Source organism: Crocuta crocuta, unplaced genomic scaffold (genome assembly GCF_008692635.1).
Source record: "Crocuta crocuta isolate KB4526 unplaced genomic scaffold, BGI_CrCroc_1.0 scaffold139, whole genome shotgun sequence".
Classification (NCBI taxonomy): domain Eukaryota; kingdom Metazoa; phylum Chordata; class Mammalia; order Carnivora; family Hyaenidae; genus Crocuta; species Crocuta crocuta.
Genome location: NW_027533258.1, coordinates 7,835,510 through 7,858,400, shown reverse-complemented (window position 1 = coordinate 7,858,400; position 22,891 = coordinate 7,835,510). Strand labels below are relative to the sequence as shown.

Here is a 22,891-nt window from a genome sequence, read left to right as displayed (position 1 = left end):
CTACAACTCACGTTGTCTCTAAGACAAGTACCACAAACGAGGGGAGGAAAAAGTCACGTACGTGATCAGGATGGACTGGTTCTCACGATCTGTGAAAGAGAAATCAAGACCAGCAGTTAGAAAACAAAAACAAAAACAAGAACATTCAATATAAAGATTATTGAATCCATTTAGATCAAACACAGCTTGTTCTTTTTAACAGTTTGAAGATGTCACCTATGAATGTAGTTTTATAGTTAGCCCCCAAATAGCTCTTGGCTCTTGGAGTAAAGTTTGTGAAAATGAGAGGCAAGCTGTCATCTGTTTCCTTCTGCATTTTATTTTATTTACTTATTATTTTTTTAATGTTTGAGAGAGAGAAAGAGCATGTGCACACGTGTGCGCTAGCTGGGAAGGGGCAGAGAGAGAAGGAGACACAGAATCCTAAGCAGGCTTCATGCTGTCAGTGCAGAGCCCAGTGCAGGGCTCGAACTCATAAACCATGAGATCATGACCTGAACCGAAGTCAAGAGTCAGATTTCATGGGGTGCCTGGGTGGCTCAGTCGGTTGAGCCTCCGACTTTGGCTCAGTTCATGACCTCGCGGTTCGTGGGTTCGAGCCCCACGTCGGGCTCTGTGCTGACAGCTCAGAGCCTAGAGCCTGTTTTGGATTCTGTGTCTCCCTCTCTCTCTGACCCTCCCCTGCTCATGCTGTCTCTCTCTGTCTCAAAAATAAATAAACGTTAAAAAAAAAGTCAGATTTCGAGATCAAAAATCGGCTGTGCCACCTAGCTGCCCCTCTTTTTGTATTTTATTAATTTAAAAAACTTTGTGATTAGAAACTTCAGATACCAAGTAGAGACAATATTAAGAACCCCCTGGGTTCCCATCGTATAGCTTTGACAATTATTGTCACTTAGCCAATTTTATATCCTTTATACTTCCATTCTTACTGGATTGTTTAAGGAAAATCCCAGATGTTATATAATTTCATTTATAAATACTTTAGTAAGAATTACAGAGTTTTGAAGTCATAAGGGATCTTAGAAATTATGTGGGTCACAGCAATAGCACTGCTAGGAATTTACCCAAGGGATACAGAAATGCTGAGGCATAGGAGCACATGTACCCCAATGTTCATAGCAGCACTCTCCACAATAGCTAAAACATGGAAAGAGCCTAAGTGTCCATCAACAGATGAATGGATCAAGAAGATGTGGTTTATCTATACCATGGAATACTACGTGGCAATGAGAAACAATGAAATCTGGCCATGTGTAGCAACATGGATGGACCTTGAGGGTGTTATGCTGAGCGAAATAAGTCAGGCAGAGAAGGACAAATATCATATGTTTGCACGTATAGGAGGATTAGGAGGAACTTGACGGAGGAACAAGGGGGAGAAGAAGGGCGGAAATGGTGGGGGAAAGGGAGAGAGGCAAACCATGAGAGACTCTTGAATGCTGACAAAAACTGAGGACTGATGGATGTGGGGGGGAGGGGGGGATGGGCATGGAGGAGGACACTTGTGGGGATGAGCACTGAGTGTTACGTGGAAACTAATTTGACAATAAACTATTTGTAAAAAAAAATTAAAAAAAAATCAATATGCAAAAAAAAAAAAAAAAAAAAAAAATTATGTGGGTCAGTTCTCTTATTTAACAAACAGATAAAACAACTGAGACCCAAAGAGGAATGAATGACTTTTCTAATAATAATTACATAGCGTGTTAAGGTAAAAGATATTCAGGTCTTCTGACTTCCAGTTTATATATTTTTCGGCTACCTAGCCTCCTCCCAGCTCTTGATAGGACTTATTTGACTGCTAGTAACACCGCTGGGAAGGGATCTGGAGTTATAAATGTGTTCATTTAGTCTTAAGTTCCCTTTAATTTTATGTACATTTCAAATACTAAAAACTGGTGCCTGGGTGGCTCAGTTGGTTAAGTGTCCGACGTCGGCTCAGGTCATGATCTCGTGATCAGTGGGTTCAAGCCCCATGTGAGGCTCTGTGCTGTCAGCTCAGAGCCTAGACCCTGCTTCAGATTCTTTGTTTCCCTCTCTCTGCCCCTCCCCCGCTCATGCTGTCTCTCTCTCGCTCTCAAAAATAAACATTAGAAGATATTTAAAAACAAATTATCACTAGTCATATGCTAATATGTTGGATTTATACCTATTTTCCGATTTGTTTAATATCCAACTTTCTACTCCTGGATTATAGATTTGAGTGAATTTTTACTCTATCAGAGTGCCTGTTATTTCGATGTGGATATAGACTTCAGGGATCTTCAGAGTTCTACTCAGAGAAGTAGATACAGATTTTAGAACATACTCATTGATTTTTTTCCCCAGTAGCAGAAAAATTATATTAGATCATATTGCGTCTTACTGGAGCATGATAAGAAAACAATGTCCGAGGTTGTCTTGGCAATGCTAAAATAACATTAACCAGGTCAAATGCATGGTTCTGCATGGTTTTGTGGGCAAATCACGTTTGGGAGCCATAAGTCATCTTGGATTTGGAGCAGCCCCAAGGCTTGGGGAGTGGAGACCTTGGTAGGGGTGGCGGTATACATAGCAGAGTCAGTGCAGCTGCTGAGTATTAAAACCTCAGAAATGAGCCAGCCTTTGGATCATTTCTGGAAGGTAGTTAACTTCTGTTGACAACTAAAGAACAGTTTCCTGGCAAGAAATCCTTGTAGAATTGCTGGCCAATTTGTTATGGAAGATTCCCGTTTTATCCCTTTCTCTTCTCTCTTCTCCTTTAATAGGCAGCTTAACAACAAGTGCAGCAAAAACAAACAAACAAATAAAAAACAAAAAAGAACAAAACCTTCTCAGTTTCCAAAATCCTTTGGAACAACAGGAAACTCAGGAATTTCAAGTATTTCCACAGGCAATACATTCGGTGTGTGAAGATAAAAGGTTTTAATGCTGTACTTGGCCTATACTGCATATCAAAGCTGTTTGTTTATGCTTTGACAAGACAGAAATAACAGACTTTGATATGATTTCAAGAATATTTTCAGAGGAAGAAGTATTTTTATTTTATTCCATTCTAATAGGAAAATGTTTCAGAATCATTGGGAAGAAAGTAGTAGCTCTTTCTTTACGCATGTCCTACCCCAAAGGCTGGCAATATTAGCTGTGTCATTTAAAGATAAAGAATTCATAAAGCTTTCCAGCTGTAGCTGGTAATTACTTTCCTTGATTGCTGTGGATGTATTTATTTTATTTATTTATTAAAAAAAATTTTAACATTTATTTTTGAGAGAGAAAGAGAGCATGAGCAGGTGACAGGCAGAGAGAGGGAGACACAGAATCTGAAACAGGCTTCAGCCTCTGAGCTGTCAGCACAGAGCCTGACGTGGGGCTTGAAGCCAAGAACCATGAGATCATGACCTGAGCCGAAATCAAGAGTAGGACCCTTAACCAACTAAGCCACCCAGGTGCCCCTGGATGTGCTTATTTTAAAATAATCGATTTGAACTTTACTTTTATCCAAATCAGAAATTAAAAAAATAGAGGAAAGCAGCAGACCTCTTTGTAGAGTTCTGCTGGTTGTTTCAGCGAGGCTTCCACTTACTAGCTGAGTTGGTTTGAGCAGGTCAGTGAACTCAGCTAGCTTCTCTTTATGAAATGGGGATGGCTGCTAGGAAGAGTGTATGACATTATAGCTCTGGAAGTTCCTTGAAAACAGGTCTGTGTGGCTTCAGTGTGTGATAATCAAGTTCTAGACAGAGTCTGTTCATTAAAGATTCTGTTTCCACATTTCTTCAAATGGCTGCATCACTCACCCGTCAGCATGAACTGATAGGCGTTGTCGGAGATGGAGAAGATGTGGGGCGGGGCCTCCTGGCGCTTCTTGCCTCGGTAGGCGGCCACCACCTCGGGGTTGTACACCGGCAGCCACTTGTAGGGGTTGATGGTGACGCAGAAGAGGCCTGAGTAGGTCTGAGAAAACCAGAAAAGGCAGCATGTGGATCTGGTCTCTACTCAGAGAGAGGGGCAGAATAAGGAGATGCCTCAGGGCACTCACGTAGATCATCCAGGCTGCGTAACGCTCTTTGAGGTTGTACAGCACTCCAGGCTCGTGCAGGTGCGTCATCATGGCCATGTCCTCGATCTTGTCATATTTTGGAGGGTTCATGGGGAAGACTTGGTCCTCCCGGACAGTTAGAGTCTGGCAAGGAAAGTGAGAGACCACTTTGTACTGACGGCTGGATGTAGGGTTGGTTTGTCTGTTTGCTTTGCTTACAAAACTATAAGTACAGATACTTTTCATTATATCATATAGTGTATTTTAAATAAAGGAATGAAATTATATTTCTTTCAGAGTTTGACGCTAAGAAAATCTGTGTCCTCTGATGAGCTAGGGTACCACCTTTTTTTAAAGTTTTTTTTTCTTCCCACATTCCCCTGTCCCACATTTATTTATCAGTTTGTATCTTTTTACTCTTAGGACGTTAAATTTTTAATTTTTCCTGGCCATTCATTACAAGAAACTTCAGTGTGGGGGAGTAATGGGGATATTAATATATTATTTAGCTAAGTAAATAACTTAATAGTTTTCTGACAGGAGAAGGTAGCTTCTGTTTCGGCCCCAAGGTCAAGTTTGGGGATTTAGATTGGGACGTGGGGGTTGAAGAGATGTGGTGGCAGCTGATTCTAGTGTGTTGAAGTCCTGTGGGTGGCTGGGAAGAGGGGAAAGGAGGTAGCTGCTGGTACCTTCCTTTGCAGTCCAAATCAGGTGTCGGGAGCGGACTGAAAGGATGTTTGTGTTGGCTATAGGCTTAGAGACTCCAAGCCAGTAGAGCTCCCCTCGATGTGAGGCAACCCAGAAATCTAGCAGGGAGGGTTGTCTCCCCGTGTGTTTACTTACCGCTCCACCTTCTGTCTTCACCGTCACCTTCCCTCCTTCCTTGCTCTGGATGGTGCTCTTCACATAGGACTCCTTGGGCTCCGCAACGAAGACCGACGTTTTAGCATCGAAGGGCTTGTTCTGGGCCTCAATCCTTTCCCTTTCCGATTTTCGGAGGTAGGGAGCTGCTTCGCCAAAAACCGCCATCTCAGCATCCGAACTCGCACTCATGGCTGTGGTTATTTAGCAGAGGATTCTGCCTTGGGGAAGACGTGGGGGAGAGGGAGAAATAGAAACCAGAAGTTACACCTGTGAGCTAGGATTTGGCGAGAAGGAAGGCTGTGTTGAGCCCCCATTGCTGGGGCCGTCCGTGCTCCCACAGGCTGTCATTTATCAGTGCCCCACACAGGCCACAGGACTGGTCTGGAGGGATATTGTAACTGGAGGTTTCATTTTTAGTACTTCGCAGATTTTCTTTGTTAGATCACGGATCTCAGTCCTCAGGCCGAGGGGTGACTACCTTGGAGTCCTTGCATGTTTGAATCTCTACACTAACAGTATCTACAAGCTGGAACTGTGGATGGATCGTTCTACAGCAGCCTCTTCAGTCCCCACTTTTCCTGCTGGGTGAGGGGTCTGCTGCACACTGGGAGCATTGTGCAGTTAGGATGGAAGGTTTGTCTTGTGAGAAGGAAGGTTGATATTTTCAAAGCATTCAAAAAACTTACTTTACCTTATTACTTTCTAGGTGGCCGTTTTTCTTCTCATAAGTCACGTGTTATTTTTAACATCTACTTTATGTTAATATTTGATGTTAAATCTCTCGGTGGGTTGTTAAAAGAACCTCCTAATAAATTCTTAATACTGTGTATTTTTTGTCATTTGGCTTGTTACCAAAGAGACTTAGCATTGCTTTAATTCCAGAATCTCTTCTGACACTTTCCTTTTGGCATGAGGGATTTCAGCTGGCAGCTAACAGATCTAACCACAGGGAAATGAGAGCATGAAGAAGGTCCTTCTTCCCACATGCATTCCACAGACTTCTTTTCTTTCCACCAATAAAAAGAAAACAGACAAAAATGGAAGGGTTCATCCCATGGAAACCATTCCTCTGATTGATAGATGGGCCTTTGCAGTGTTGGTCAGTTACATTGATTGAACTGTTCCTTTCCTTTCATGGGTAAATTACTTGGGGAAGGACCAGGGTCTCTTCTAAATTAGGTATGGCATTTAGCACTCTGTGGGTGTACCAATGGGGACTTTTTAGATGAACAGTAGTAAATCTTTCTAAAAATAAATAACAATGAATCATCAAAAAGGTAGCTAAAACACTGTGGTTTTCACAAGATGTTTGTGTTTTCATTTTTTGATAAGGGTCTTTCCAAGATGTTTCAAAACTATCTGTAAAATGTCTAAGTATGAATGCTTTGCGATAGAGGGAGGTTGGCACAGAAGAGTCTCTGGCCCCTCCACAGGCCTACGTGTAGCTGAAAACTCATTGTCAAAATTCATTACATCCTAAGTGTAGCCCTTTAACCCTGAACTCAGGTGAGGATAGCATCAGGGGATAAGGCTCTCTGGAGTTGTGTTTTCCCAGCGTTTATATAAGCAGTTATTGCAAGCACCAGCTCCCCAGATAACTGCCGAAATGTGCAAATGGGGGTACAGTTAAGGGTTGTTCCCAGCTTCGTTAGCCTACGTGATGCCCTCTGTCATCAACACATCAACAAGGCTGAGGCTTACCTCCGGGGTTCCAGATGAGAACGCAGGTTCAGAAGTGGCTGCCACTGTGAAACAACAGGTTTCTTATTAGCAAAGCTCTGGATCCCAGTAAAATAGTCACAGAATTAAAATTGTCCTGGTCTAAAGCGTGGCTCTGAGAAAATAAAAGTCAGAGTTGGGAGGGACGGTTTCATGCTCAGAGGTGGGCCATGGGGTCCGCTCTCCCTGTCCCTGGTCCCTGGGGATCCTTGAAGCCCAAAGGCCGCCGTCACTCACCTCTGGGTTCTTGGTGGAGATAAGGCAGGCGGGGTCCCCGTGCTTATGTAGGCACCCGTGTGCTGACGCTGTGGCTCTCTCCTCTTTGTTAGGGCAGAATATTTGGCAACGTGACCCTCAGCATAATTTGTACTGACATTTGGCATGTTTGGATATAATTAGAAGTATTCATATCATTTTGAGTATGTGAACCGATCTCCTATAAATAATTTGACAGGGACCAATCTGCCGGCAAAGAATGCTTTCTAGTATGTTAGGAAGGTGATCTCTGACCGTGCCTGGTGGGGCCCCAGACAGAGTCTGTTCCTGTGAGCTGTGTTTGATTTGGCAAACTCTTTCACACATACCTGTGGTAGCCCAGTGATCAGATTCGCAGCGACATAGTGCTGTCAGGGCCTTAACCGCTTGTCCTTATTTGTTACCACGGGAACCCTCACTCCATTCCTTTGGATCACTGCCAGAGCTCACCCTTGGGGTGTGGGCTTGGATAGCTGTGCCAAGGTGAGAGGAGAATCTGCACCGAGTCTCCACCGCTGGCCCAGTGCCCACCCACTCCACCCTGAGAAGATTATTCCAGTAGAACATAATATGTACACATTGTAGGAAAAAATACAGATAAGCAAAGAGGAAAAAAAGTGTCTATAATCCCACTATGCAGATATAAAATAAGATAGAGATGTATAAGTGGATTCATACTATGTACATGCATATAGTACATACATGTTTCATAATCTACTTTAAGAATTGTAGGTAATTTTATAGAATTTACACCCTTATTCTTTAACAGATTATATTGTGGTCATTCTTTCTTTTTAATTTTTATTTTTAAAGTTTATTTTTGAGAGAGAGAGTGAGAGTGCATGCCGGAGCAGGGTAGAGAGAGATAGGAACAGAGGGTCTGAAGCGGGCTCTGTGCTGACTGCACAGAGCCCAACACGGGGCTTGAACCCAATAACCGCAAGATTATGACTCAGGCGAAGTCGGACGCTTAACCGACCGAGCCACCCAGGCACCCCATGATTTTTAAATTAAGATTTTTCATTTTTAAAAGGTCAAGTATATTGAGGTATAAGTTATGTACAGCAGAATTCACTATTTGGCTGACAGTTGTATGAGGTTTTTTTTTTACTGCCATTTAAAATATTAACCTCGACAGTAAATTCCCTTTCTCTGCTGTATAGTTCTAAGGCCTTTTACACATGCACGGATTCTTGTAGCCACTGCCACATACAGGACGCAGAACAAGTCCATTTCTGTGCGTTCTGACAGGTGTGTCATTGTGTGACCTCTTATATTCGAATGACATGAAAAATAAAATCCTTGATGATGAGGCTAAAATTCCCCTTTGATAAATTTACAATGGAGGCAGCTCCCTTCTCTCCAGAGATAATTATGCACCTATAGCAGTTTGGTGTGTAATATTCCAGACCTTTTCTGTGCACTTACTAAATTATACTTGGGAAAATATACATTAGTGAAACTGGCCTAAGAAAATCAGCCCATAGAAAATACGTAATTAGGTGTTTACAGTATGTAAAGATAGTATCATACTTTACATATTTACCAACTTGCTTTTCTTGTTGTTGTTCTGTACTCTTGGATCATTTTCCATATTAGTATGTAAATAAAATATGTAAAAATTTAAAACATATACAATAATAGAGAAAATTACATAGGAACCCATTATACTCATCATCCAGCATTAGTAATTATCAGTTCCTTGTCAGTCTTTTTTTTTCTTTAAATGTTTCTTTATTTTTGAGTGAATGAGAGAGAGAGAGAAAGAGAGGCAGATGGTGGATCCAAAGAAGGCTCTGTGCTGACAGCAGAGAGCGTGATGTGGGACTTGAACCCACGAACTGTGAGATCATTACCTGAGTTGAACGAAGCAGACACTTAACTGACTGAGTCACCCAGGCACACCACTTCATGGTCAGTCTTGTTTCATATATAGCCCAATATAGCCCAACCCACTACCCTATCCCCGGATTGATTTGATATTACTTATTTAAAAATTTTTGTGTAGACTTCTATGTGATTATATGATTTCTTTTTTATATAAGTTGCAGAAGGTTTCTCCTGGTCTAATAGTGATCTTAACTTTGTTGTGGCATCTCAGTCTAATGGAAGTTTTAATTTTTTATTTACTCTAAGTTACAAACACTTTTCATTTGTATTTTTGCTTTTTTGTGTGTATTGTAAAAGGAGGCCTTCTCTAACTCAAGGACTCAGGGTCACAAATTTGTTCTATATTTTCAATCTAATGCTTAAAAAAATATATTGACGGAAGCCTGGGCAGCTCAGTCAGTTGAGTGTCCGACTTTGGCTCAGGTCATGATCTCAGTGGTTTGTGAGTTTGAGCCCGATATCAGGCTCTGTGCTTGACAACTCAGAGCCTGGAACCTGCGGCGGATTCTCTGTCTCCCTCTCTCTCTGCTCCTCCCCCTCTCATGCTCTGTCTCTCTCTCTCAAAGATGAATAAACATTACAAAAAATTAAAAAATATATATATTGAGATTTGTATTCTAGCTTATGTCTGTGTATGTGAATGTAATATTTTTGAATTCCGTATTTTGTACCATGTTTCTGTGGCAATGGCACATATGCTTTGATATGTAGTAAGGTAGTATATCCCTAATTATTCATTTATTTTAAAATTGTCTTGACAATTATTGCATTCTGCTGTATAAATTTTAGAGTCTGTGTTTCAGATTATATGGAAAATCCTATTGTGGCTTTGAGTTATGTTAAATTGAATTAATAGGGTAATTTAATGAGAATTGGTGTCTTTATAACAGTGAGCCTTTCAGTCCACAAGTACAATATATTTTCCTGTTTATTCCGTTTTTTAAAGTGTTTTCCAGTCATTTTTCTCTAGTGTTTTTTCCCCCTAGAAATATCTTAAAATATTTCTTATTATGTTTGTTCCTAGGAATTTTAGTTTTTTGTTGCTCTACTGAATGGGATTATTTTTCTGATTTTGCTTTCCACTTGGGTTATCACTGGCGCAAGGGAGCCAGGGTTGCCTGCTCAGAACCTCCATTTTGTCTGTGGCAGCAGTGTGCCCACTACCCTCATTTCTCAGCACAGGGCAACCGTGTGACCCTGTTATGGCCAATGAAACGCAAGCAGTTGCTAGGTGGGACTTCCAGAAAAGAGAGCAGACTCTACTTGTCCTTTCCCTTCTTACCCCTTTTTGGTGTAGAACACAGAGGTAATGGCTGAGCTCTAGCCCTGAAGGAAAGATCAAGAGAAGTTCAGAGACAGTGCTGACATGTGTGAGTTGAATTTTATTACGTAAATAAAAAAATGAACCAATCATATTAATAAGGCACTATTTACTCAGATTTTCTGTTTCATACAAACACAATCTCTGACAGACATGCAATGTTTCAGAAAGTTAGTTTCACTGGTATCTTTCATCTGGCTCACTTGCTGAACTTCCTCATCTCTTCTGATAGTTTATTTTGTTCTCTTGGGCTTTTGATGTATTGTGCACAAATAATCACAGTTTTGTTTCTTCTTTCTTTTGTAACTTATGTTATTTTTTCTTTCTCTTATTGCATTGTCTGAGACATTTAGGACAATGTTGAATAGTAATACTAGGATACTTCATATACATATCCTGTACAAGATGAGTGAGCCTTATTTAGATCCTGACTTTAATCGGATTGCCACTAATGTTTCGTCAAGTGTATTTGCTGTATACTTTAGTTTGCCAATAATTATAATCATAAAAATGAATTGAACTGTTTCATTCTTAGGTATATGATATGATGGAGAGAATTGAAAACATACACAAAATCTTGTACACAAATATTCATAGCAGCATTGTCCATAGTAGCCAAAAAAGTGGAAACAACCCAAATGTTCAACAACAGACAAATGGACAAAATGTGCTATATTCATATAATGGACTATTCAGCCATGAAAAGGAATGAGGTACTCAGGCTACAGCGTGGTTGAGTCTCGAAAACACAGTGCTTGAGTGATAGAAGCACTTAGGTTTGATGGTTAGATTAGGTTTGATTAGGTTAGATTGCATTTGTATAAAATGTCGAATAGGCAAATGCATAGAGACAGAAAGCAGTTGAATGTTTCCAGAGGATGGTCCTGGGAGGGGAGGGGAGATTGGGGAATGATTGCTAATGGGATTTCTTTTCGAGGCGATGAAAGTGTTCTGAAATTAGTTGGTGGTTATGACTGCATAACTTTGTCAATCTACTAAAACGACTGAATTGTACATTTAAATGGTAAATTGATGGTAGGTGAATTAAATCTTTAAAAAAATGCATTGGATTTTATCTGTGTCTTTTTCTGCATTTAGTGAAATTATTTTTTCTCCTCAAATTTATTAATGTAGTGAATTATATGGTAGCTTTTCTCACTTTTACCACTAAAATTCATGAAATGAAAGCCATTAAGATAATATTGTTTAATTTCCTTCTGATTGATTTTTTTAATGAGTTGTTTACTGTTTTTTAACGAGAAAAGTTTACTGTTGCGTTGTTGTTGTTTTTTAATGTGGAATTTCTACATCTGAGTTCATTATGGGCCTAGGGTATAGTTTTCTTTTCTTACCCTGTCCTCTTCCGGTTTCAATGTCAATATCGTGCTAGTCTTGGTAAAATAAGCAGCTTCCTGTTTCTATTTTCTGCCATATTGTGTTTAGAATGTGCATAATCTGTTCCAGGAAGGTTCGTAGAGTTCCTTCATTGGACACTTGGTCTGTAGGCTCTTTGGTGGAAAAATCTTTTATTTACTTTCATTAATTTTTTCATGACTATTGATTAGTCTGTTCAGTTTCTATTTGTTTTTTGGCTCATTTGGAAATGTTGTATTTTCCTAGAAAATTGCCCATATTATGTGAGGTTTCAGATATTTTGACTTTTTTTTTTTCAAAATTTTTAATTTTTTTTAATGTTTTTTATTTATTTCTAGGAGAGAGAGAGAGACAGCGTGAGCAGGGGAGGGTCAGAGAGAGAGGGAGTCACAGACTCTGAAACAGGCTCCAGGCTCTGAGCTGGCAGTCAGCGCAGAGCCCGACGCGGGGCTCGAACCCACGAACCGCGAGATCATGACCTAAGCGAAAGTCGGACGCTTAACCGACTAAGCCACCCAGGCGCCCCATCAGATATTTTGACTTTTTTTGTGCATATCTCTTTGTAATAAAAACCTCCTAATCAAATTCATTTTATTCTTTATTCCTTTTTATTTTCCTTTTACATAATTTAATTCTCTTTATTTTAAATCATTTGAAAAAGTTTTATAAATATTTGATAAAGTTTTATCTTTTGTATCTGTTTTTTAAATTTAGTTTTACCAAGTAACTTTTTTTTCCTATTTTCTATTTTGCTTTTAATCTTTCTTTTATTTCTTTAGGGTTATTTTATTGATCTTGATTAAACATCTTAAATTGAAAGCTTCATTTATTATCATTCTTTCATATGGTCTTGCATGTTTATTTGTGGTTATCAGTTTTTCTTTGGTAATTGCTGTGGCTAAATCCCAGAGGCTTTGCTTGTCCTTCACTTATAATTTATATTCTAAAATTTTCATTTCCATTTGAACCACCAAATTGTCTAAAGCATGTTTGTTTTTTAGATTTTTCAAATTAATAAATTTGGGCATTGGGGGGAGGGTTCTCTTTTAGCTGTTAATTCTTCATTGCATGCGTGTGAATGTGCAAACTCAGTTTCCTGGTAGACTCAATAGGAGTGAGGGATGTCGTTCGTGTGTGTGTGTGTGTGTGTGTGTGTGTGTGTGTGTGAGTAGTAAGATTATCAGCACCGCAAAACCTCTCATGATCCTTCTCATTAGAACTCAGATTTCCCCTCACTTAAAGGTAACTACAGTTTTTACATTTATGACCATCATTTCTCTGCTTTCTGTATACTTTCATTATTTGTGTATGCAACTATAAACAATACATATATGTTTTGCCTATTCTTGAGCTTCATACAAATATATAGAACTTTATTTATTCTCTAGTAGTTCACTTCTTTTGCCCAACAATATTTGGGATGTTTTCCCCCCATGAAGTTATATGTAGCTGTATTTTATTTTCATTACCGTGCAGTATTACATTGTATGATGATGTTCTGTTGTAGACAGAATTTGGGGTTGTTCCTAGTGTTTTTGCTCTAGTTTATTTTTAAATTTTGTTTGGAAGATGAAGAGCGACTCACTTCTGTGCTATCTTGTTTTAGAGATAGTTGGTATTTCTTTTGTGGTTTTGTACATGGGTCAATTGTTATTCTGTCTCTTCATCCTTCTCTTTTGCAGCTTTATTCAGGTAGAATTTTATATACCTCACCAGTCATCAATTTTAAGTGTACAGTTCAATGGTTTTTAGTGAACTTATGCAGTTTTGATCCAGTTTTATAAACACTTATGTCAACTCAGAATGTTCCTTTGTGCCCATGTGCATTTAGTTCCCATTCCAACCCCAAACCATAGGCAAACACTGTCTTCTGTCTTTATCATTTTGCCTTTCTGGAAATTTCCTACAAATGGAGTCCTATGGTGTGCATTCTGTTTTGTAGGACTCCTTTCCTTTAGTTTTGGAGTTTGTGCATGTTGTTGCTTGTATCAGTGGTGCGATCATTTCTGTTGCCCAGTACGAGTCCATTGTGTGGATGTGCCACATTGTGTTTATCCATTTACCAGCTGACAGCCATTATGAATAATGCTGTTAATAATACTCCATACAGGGCATTGTGTGGAAGTTTGTTTTCATTTCTCTTGGGCAGATAACTAGGAGTTTAATAGTCGACTAGGTTGTTTAACTTTTTAAGAAACTGCCAAGTTCTTTTCCACAGTGGCTGTACCATTGTACACTTCCACCAACCCAGCTTTTTTCCATTCTCACCTACACTCGTGTTGTCGGTCTTTTTGCCGATAGCCGTCCTAGTGAGTGTAAGGGAGCATCTCCTTGTGGTTTTAGTTTTCATTTCCTTAATGAATAGTGATTTTGGTTACTTTTTCATGTGCTTATTTGCATACATAATACATAAATTGTTGAATTTGAATTGTTGGAATTGAAAATACGTAAATTGTATTTTCTTGAGGTGAAGTGTTGATCTAAATCTTTAACCCATTTAAAAAAATGGATCATTTTCTTACTATTTATTTGTTGGAAGTTATTGTTGATACATTTATCAGATGTATGATTAAAAAATATTTTATTGAAGTCTGTGACTTGTCTTTTCATTTTTTTAATGGTTTCTTTTGAAGAGTTGCTTTTAAATTTTGGTGAAGTCCAACTTTCTGATGAAGTCAGTATTTTCTTTTATGGGTCATGCTTTTTATACAATATTTTACAAATATTTCCTAATGCAAAGTCAGCAGTACTTTTCTTTTTTATTTTCTTCTATATGTTTTATATTTATAGCTCTTACATATAGGTCTATATTCTATTTCAAGTTACTTTTTTTTAAAATGTTTATTTCTGAGAGACAGAGAGAGAGAGAGAGAGAGAGAGAGAGAGAGAAAGAGAATGGGGGAGGAGCAGAGAGAGAGGGAGACACAGAATCTGAAGCAGGTTCCAGGCTCTGAGCTGTCAGCACAGAGCCCAACACAGGGCTTGAACTCACAGACTGTGAGATAATGACCTGAGCTGAATTTGATTGGTTAATTGGTGGAACCACCCAGGCGCCCCTAAGTTTTTTTTTTTTTTAATGAGGTGTACAAATTTTAATATTTGTCTTTACAACTCAGGTTGGTTTTTGTGTTATTTAGTCATCTATGTTTTTAGTTTTGTTTACTTGGTCTGTAGTTTCTCTAGTAGATGGAAGTTAAACTCCTCGACTACAATTGTTCTCAGATGTTTCAAATTTTGTTTGTACAATTCAAAGATAGTTGCTAACTTCATAGAAATTTGTGATTAGTTGATCTTTCTGGTAAACTGCATCTTTTAAAATAAAACAGAAACTGTCCCTGCTGCATGTAGTATTATTTTGCCTTGAATTCTATTTTTGCTAATATTTTGCTAAATTTGCTTTTACTTTTTTGGTAGCATATAGATGGGTTATCTTTTCCCATACCTTTATTTTCAACCTTTCTGAGTTATTTTAGTTTACAACTGATGTTTAAAAAAAAAACAAGTAGTAGCTACTTTAAAAATCCAGTATGAGAGCCTTTTTAAAAGGCAAGTCTTAAATTAAAGGCAGCAAACTGGCAAGCATGATTTTTATGATGTGCACAATGCTTTAAATAGCAATTGAATCAGATGTTATTTTGTATGATTTTAGGCAAGTCACTTACCCCCCGAAAGCCTCAGTTTGTTCATGTGTTCAAGGAAACCAATAATAATTATTTCCTACTATCTCACAGGATTTATGTGAGTATTCAATGAGAAATATATATAGAGTATCTGGCAACGTAGAAAGTATTTAATAAATATTGACTGCCATCAGTCTGTTTAAAATAGTATGAAAAATAGGGCTCTGTTGCTGTGAGTAATGGAATATCACTGGAGTCTTAACCAAGGAGCTGATGTCATAAGATTTGTGTTTTAAGCACAGTTATGGTTGCAGCATGGAAGGTGGATGGGAGGAGTGTGGCAGAGAGAGAGAACCCACTTAAGCAGTTGTTGTACTATTTTAGGAGAGCTGAGAACCTGCTCTAAGCCAGCAGCTCTTGGAAAAGGAAAAAAGGAGATGTAAGCAAGAGATACATAGGTTGTAGACTTGACTCTGCTTGCCACTGGTGAAACAGAAATAATTTTAGATGTTCAGGAATCATTTAAATTTATTCTACCCAAAGACAACTAAAAATAAATGGAATTTTCTAAGATTGGGGGGACTGTTTCTCATGGCAAGGGAACACTTGGAAGTACTAGATAAAAGAGTATAACTTTGATGGAACATTGCAGTTTCAGAGTTTGTAGTAAAAGAATGTATTTCCAGGAATAATGAATGAGCTTTTACCAGACAATGAAGTAACAAGCCACCCTATCTGACATCAAACATATTTTAGGAATATGGTGATTAAAATAGTGTAAAATTAGTGTAGGTGAAGAGAAATAAAGCAATAGAACATAATATAGTTAAAAATGGGTTCTTCCATGTATAGCAATTTAGAATATGATAAAGGTGGCATTTTAAATCACAAAGGGGGAAAAGAAAGGCTAGGCAGTGAATGGGGTTGAGATTTATCATCCAAAAAACAAAGTAGGTCCTTGTCTGACACCATTTATAAAAATAAGTTCTAGATGAACTAAGGTCTTAAGCATTAGAAACAAAGCACAATGAGAAATGTAGTGGAAGAACTATACATATTTTTCACATCAAGAAGAAAGGGAGATACAAGCAAATGGAAAAAATAGCCAAAAGGTATAAATGGGGACGGTTCATGGAAGAGGCAGGACAAATGGCCAGTGAACTTGATAACACACTCAGCCTCAGGAGGCGCAAGCTCAGATAACAGCTAGCAGATCTCACCCATCAGCTTGACAGAGCGATTTCCTAGGAGCAAGTGGTGGGTGGTGCTGGAGAGGGGACGCCCTCCTGTGGTTCCGGTAAGGGGGTAAGGGTGGGCGTAAAATTCCAGGGCAACTTGTTGCTTCTTTTGAAATTGATGATTGCCGCAATTTCTCCTCTTACTCTTATTTCTACAGAAGCAGAGGGAACTCTGAAGATAGGTCAAGTTTGTGTATTTAGCATTTCTTCTAATAACAAAACTTCAGAAGCAACTTAAATATCCATTCAGTTGCTTTGTAATTTAAGTGGCCACCTGTTAAATGGTGGTGCTCCAATTATGTGGTCAGTGGTTGATACTTGACACTCAGTTGAATCTGAGAATAGGATCAGCATAATACATTTTCCACTGGTTTTCTTTAAGGTGTAACTCTGGAAATGGAAAACCTTGTTTAAAATAACAATAATCAATGAAGAGTTTTAACGGGCAATATAGATAAGAAGCTGAACTGTGAGACATAGTTTTGCTGAAGTCTATTTATTAGTATATTCCAACCCTTCTCCAGCGTGCAGATATCTATCTCTCATACAATTTTTGTGTGGCAACTCTTTAACTTAGAGTAAAAGCCCTTCCAAGGTCTGGCTCTTATTCCTCATCCTTGCTTTTCTTGCTAGTATCTGCTTACAATTAAGCCCAGGGGCAGCATTAAATTACTCTATCTAACGGTCCTTCTGCTCTAGGAGTGCATGTCAGAAGTTGGCTTATAATTCCTAAGATTCCTTTTGCCATAAGGATTTGTGTGTTCTCTCCCTCTGGTGAGGAAAAACAGGAATTACAGTCACTAAAGTCATCTTCACCTTTTTATATGAAATTCTGTAATATCTCATCTTCAAATAATCAACTTGTCTTTCATAAGATTCATGCCAGAGAGGAATGTTACATAGATTCCTCTGTGTTCTTGCATGTAGTTCATTGACTGCTATTGGTGAGTAGTATTTGACTGGGAGGGTATAGCATGTTTTGTTCATTTGTCCTCTTGCTGATGGATATTCTCATCTTTTTGTGAATGTACCTTTCATTGCGTTTGGTTAAATTCCAGAGAATTGAATTGCCAGATCAAAACGTGTATAAGTGTGTATTCAACTTATAAGAAACGGCCAAACAAGTTTTCAAAAATAGTTGGACCATTTTACATTCCCGCTAGTAATATATGAAAGATGTGGTTGCCCAGCATCCTTGTCAGCACTTGTCATTGTCTATCTTTATAATTTTAGCCATTCTTATGGATGTGTATGGACATCTAGCAGAATTTCCTTGTGATTTTAAACTGTATCCTCCAAACCAGTGATACTAAGCATCTTTTAATGTGGTTATCAGGCCTTGACATATCTTCTTTTTGAACGTGTCAAATTCTTTTGTTTATTTTTATTAGATTGTGTTCTTTTCCTCATTTTGTATGTGTTTTTTTTTTTTTTTTTTTGAGAGAGAGACAGAGACAGAGACAGAGAGAGAATTCTAAGCAGGCTTCAGGCTCAGTGCAGAGCCCAGTGCAAGGCTTAATCCCATGACCCTGGGATCGTGACATCACCCAAAATCAGGAGTGAGCTGCTCAACTGATTGAGCCACCTAGGCGCCCCTGTCGGTGTTCTTATAGATATAATAAAGATGTTTGTTGCAGGTATGTATTGCATATGTTTTCTCCCAGCCTGTGATTTACCTTTTTGTGTCTCAACAGTATCTTGGTGAGCAGTAGTTTTGATTTTGAAGAGGACAGTTTATCATTTTTTCTCTTTGTTTAGTACTTCTTATGTTCTATTTAAGAATTTTTTGCTCACAATCACAAAGATATTTTTCTACATTTTCTTTTAGAAGATTTATAATTTTAGGATTTGCATGTAGGTTTGTTTTCCATGTTGAGTTAATTATTGCATATTGTATGAGATACTATTTTTTTTCATACAGATATCTAATTGATCCAGTATCATTTCTTGCAAAGACTTTACTTTCTATATTAAACTGCATTTGCATCTTAGTAAAAAATTATTTGGTATATATATAGTGGATTTATTTTCAGGATCTCTATTCTCTTTCCGTGTATACACACATGTATATAATTTATTTAGATCTTCTTTGCTTTCAGCAATGATTTATAGTTTATAGTATAGAGATTAAAAAATTAAGAAAAATTTTAAAAATATATTTATTTTTGAGAGAGAGAGAGTGCAAGACAGGTGAAGGGCAGAGAGAGAGAGGAAAACACAGAATCTGAAGTAAGTTCCAGGTTCTGAAGTGTCAGCACAAACCTCGATGCAGGACTCAAACTCGCAAACCGAACTGTGAGATCATGACCTGAGCCAAAATCAGCTGCTTAACCGACTGAGCCACCCAGGCACTCCTAAAAAATTGTTTTTAATTTTTATTTATGTGAGAGAGAGAGTGAGTGTGTATAAGTGGGAGAGAGGTAGGGAGAGAGGGAGACACAGAATCTGTAGTAGGCTCCAGGCTCAGAGCCGCCAGCACAGAGCCCAACACAGGGCTCAAACTCATGAGCCACGAGATCATGACTGAGCTCAAGTTGCCTGCTTAACTGACTGAGCCACTCAGGCACCCTCCCCCAAATTTTTTTTACTAAGTTTATTCATAGAATATTTTGTAATTTCTTTGATGCTATTGTAAATGGTATTAATTTTTAGAATTTCACTTTTGAATTATTTTCTCTTAATATAAAATAAGCCTCCTCCCCCCTTTTTAAATATACTGACCTTACAGTTTGACCCATGCTCAGTTTACTTCTTGGATTAAATGGTTTATTATAGACTTATTTAATTCTTCATATGATTTTGTCATCTGCAAATAAAGACAGTTTTATTTATTTATTTTTTATTCAATTTCTGTCTTTTATTTCCTTTTCTTGTCTTACTGCATGAGCTAGAACCACCACAGTGGTGAGCTAGACATGGTGAAAGTGGATACCTTTCCTTAGTCCCAGGCTTAGGTAGAAAGTCTTCACTGTTTCATCATGAAGCACGATGTTTTGGCCGTGCTGNAACCCCGAGATCATGACCTAAGCGAAAGTCGGACGCTTAACCGACTAAGCCACCCAGGCGCCCCAAGTTTTTCTTTTTTTTAATCATGAATGGGTGCTGGATATTGTCAGATACTTCTGCTGTATCTATTGAGATGATCATGTAATGTTCACTCTTATTCTCTGAATATGATGAATTACACTGAGTTTTGAATGTTAAGCCAACTTTGCTAGGCTGCCCATTATTTTGTCCTTTGGCTAGAAAGAGTTGGCTTTGTATAGGGCTTTTTGTCTGTATCCATCAGTTTCTGTGTTGTTTTCTTTTTCAACTCCAAGTCCAGGGTGTTGGGAGCCATTCTGAACTCACCAGTTGAGAAAATTCCTTGTGAGGTTAAAGAGGTTTTGCAAGGTCTCCTACTGTCAGATGATGACCGATATCCACCCCCACTTAATTTTTTCTGCTTGAGCACTGACCCCCGAAGCACCTTGTTGATTGGTATCAGGAATGACTTGTCCCCTTATTCTGGCCCTGGTATGATGATTGCACCTTTTGAAGGAACTTGTAGGAACTTCTTCTTTTGTGGTTATGGGAGCAGACATTTTGTTTTTCTCGAATACTTCTCATTAAGTGATAAACAGGCTATTGATCGCTGCTCCTACAGAATTAACTTTTGCCTTTGCTATGCTAAAAACATTGTCTTGTTTGTATTTGAATGCTAAAGATATCTTCCTTCTCCATATGATAAGCATGAGTACCCCACATTAACCACTAATAATATTGTGCATATCAATGCTCTGGAAAATCTTTACTGATCAAAGAATTTACCATCCAAATGCCACTTCTGTGCTATCCCCCATACACTTAATCATGAATAAAGCTAAGTCTCAGTCAGTGCAGAGCTGCCTGCCTGGTGACCAGAGAGAATCTCGGGGCTCTCTCACCCTCTCTCACCAGCACTGTCCACCCTTCAGGGACCCCTGGACCGGCTGCAGCTGGACTCTGTCACCAGGCATATGAGGCAGGGAACTTACCTAGTCCATCTTCTCTCCACTGCTCAGGATCTTTTATGTTAGTTTGATATATAATGTCCAGGCGTTTTAATTGTACTTAGTGGAAGGAATAGGAAAATTAGGTCAACTCCATTTTCCTGGAAACAGAAGTCTCCTTACTGATTTTTAAAAATCAATTACTGAGAAAAAGTCATTAAAGTATCTTTTGCTTTAGGATTTATTTATTTATTTTTGGATGATACATGTAAAATACCTAGCTTGGTGCCTGGCACGGATTGAGTTCTTATTAAATTATTATGCGTCCCACAAACACTTCTTGAGTACTTGTGACGTGGCAGGCAATATTCTACCCACTGGACATTCAGCAGTGAGCAAACGTCCTGCCTGTGTGGAGCTTATATTTTACTAGAGGGAGACAGATACTAAACAAATAGTAGTCAAGCAGTCATTAGTTGCATGGACAGATTTAAAGTGAATCAAGGGGATACCAGGTGTAATTGGCAGGAGAGGGAGAAAGGGTTGCCTTTTGATACTGAGTAGCCAAGGAAGTCCTCTGGATTGAAGTGTAATATGCCAGATTCCTGCTGCTATGAAGAAGCAAGCTATATAGATGTCCAGGCAAAAAGCAGAGACCTCTCCTGCAGTGAAATGTTGGACTACTGATCTTGTTTCTGGGGGAAGAATGTCCTCAGAACCTTGCCCTGGTCAGCTCTGGTGAACATCCAGGGCAATGCGTTACTTCCCAGGTTTAAGAGCTAGAAGATCTCAGGCTAGGTCTGGCTTTGTCACATATTAGTTACACAACTTTTGACAAACTACGATTCTCTTTGTACCTCAGTTTCCAAAAGGAGTCTGTTTCACATAGTTCTAAGTATCCAGTAACTGACAAAGTGTATATGGAAGCATTTTGCAAATAAATCAGAGTCCCACAGATGTAATGTATTACAATTATATCATTTAAAAATCTTTTTAATGTTTATTTTTGAGAGAGAGAGACAGACAGAGAGACAGAGAGATAGCATGAGCAGGATAGGGGCAGAGAGAGAGAGAGAGACAGAATCTGAAGCAGGCTGCAGGCTCCAAGCTGTCAGCACAGAGCCTGACGTGCGACTCAAACCCACAAATTTCGAGATCATGACCTGAGCTGAAGTCAGACACTTAACTGCTTAACTGACTGAGCCACCTAGATGCCCCACAATTGTATCATTATTACTGACAGTGCTGTCCAGCTTTGACTGCAAGGCATTTCGATTGGATTTGAGTGATTATTTAGCTCAGTGTTTTCATTTTATAGATGAAGAAACTGAGGCTCAGAAAGGTTTGGCTGAATTTATAGGTATAAATGCAGGGCTATAGATATCATATGTAATTCCTTTCTGAAAGATTTTGGTGATAATGCAGAGCTGTGGTTTTCAGACTATTGTCCTAGACTAGCCACATCAGCATCACTTGGAAACTTGGTAGAAATGTAAATTCTTGCCCCCCCCCCCCACCTAGTGAGTTAGAAGGTTGGGAGGTGGGGCCCCCTAATCTGGTGGTTAGGGTGCCCTCCAGATGGTTCTGATGCATGCTATACCTGAGAGTCCTGGTTTGGGCATTCACACAATCCCTAGACTTACGAGAGGGTGCCAGGCATCCTGATCCCCAGGGTCAACCCTCAGTTTTGGGCAAATGGCTTTTGTAGAGGGCATTTTTAAAGTCTCCCCCTTTTCCTCCTTTCAGGTACATCCCAAGAGACTTCTTTCTCTAGATGCTTTCTTAGTTGATTAGCCAGTAATTCCAGCTAAGGGGTTAGTGGAAATTAGTATATTTCTAATGTAATAAGAGGTTAGATAAAGTCAACATCTTTCGGGATGCTGAAGATTTCAGCCTCATAGTGGGAGATTTGGCTATAAAAGAGTAAGGGAGGTCATGTAGAGGCATCTTGAGATTTCTTTTGTTCTTGATATCTGTGGTTATGAATGAAGTTGAGGGAAAAGATTTATGGCATTTTTAACTATCAGTATGTCAATGGTACCAGTATTTGCTTTCAGTGACCATGGTCTTTAAGTCCTCGGAAGATAGGTAAGAATCTGGCCTTGTTATAGATTCTTAATGATTTTATTGTGTAATGATGCCTGGCTCAATACCAGAAATACTAGGGCATGTCTACGTTTGCCTAGTTCCCTGCTTGTACGCTTTAAGTGGGTTTATCTAACATGTTAGGTTACCTTACGGTTGCCCTGTGTGGCAGTCCATAGTCTTCTTCCAGTCTCAGTTTCTCCCCATCACAGTACCTCCTAGTGTTGCCATCAGGGAGGAGTTGATGTAAACTCCCTCCCCTGCTCCTATTTCAGAGTGGTTCTCAGAGATGGTCTCCTGCCTCCTCCCTGCATGAATCCTATTTGGGTCCTCATATCTGGCATCAGTAGGTTATGAACAGTTCCCAAGTCTCAGTGGTCCCTCATTTCAATTAAAGGAAAGACAAGAGTATTATAAGCATTTCTGGATTTTCATGTGTGCTTTTGTTGTGAGAGATAAGGAAATGAGCCTGTAACTCATCTAATCTGTGAGGAAGATGAGGAACAATATTAACCAGAATATCTGTGACTCTTAAA

At 38.9% G+C, this 22,891-nt stretch overlaps 1 long non-coding RNA gene and 1 pseudogene across 1 annotated transcript in view; one reads left to right on the top strand and one right to left on the bottom strand.

The window, feature by feature from the left end:
• The window catches only part of LOC144217063 (myosin-8-like), a 29,046-nt pseudogene extending 23,975 nt beyond the window's left edge, over positions 1-5,071 (bottom strand).
• LOC144217066 (uncharacterized) overlaps positions 1-22,891 on the top strand; it is a 206,018-nt gene that overhangs the window by 32,491 nt on the left and 150,636 nt on the right. The window lies entirely within an intron of this gene.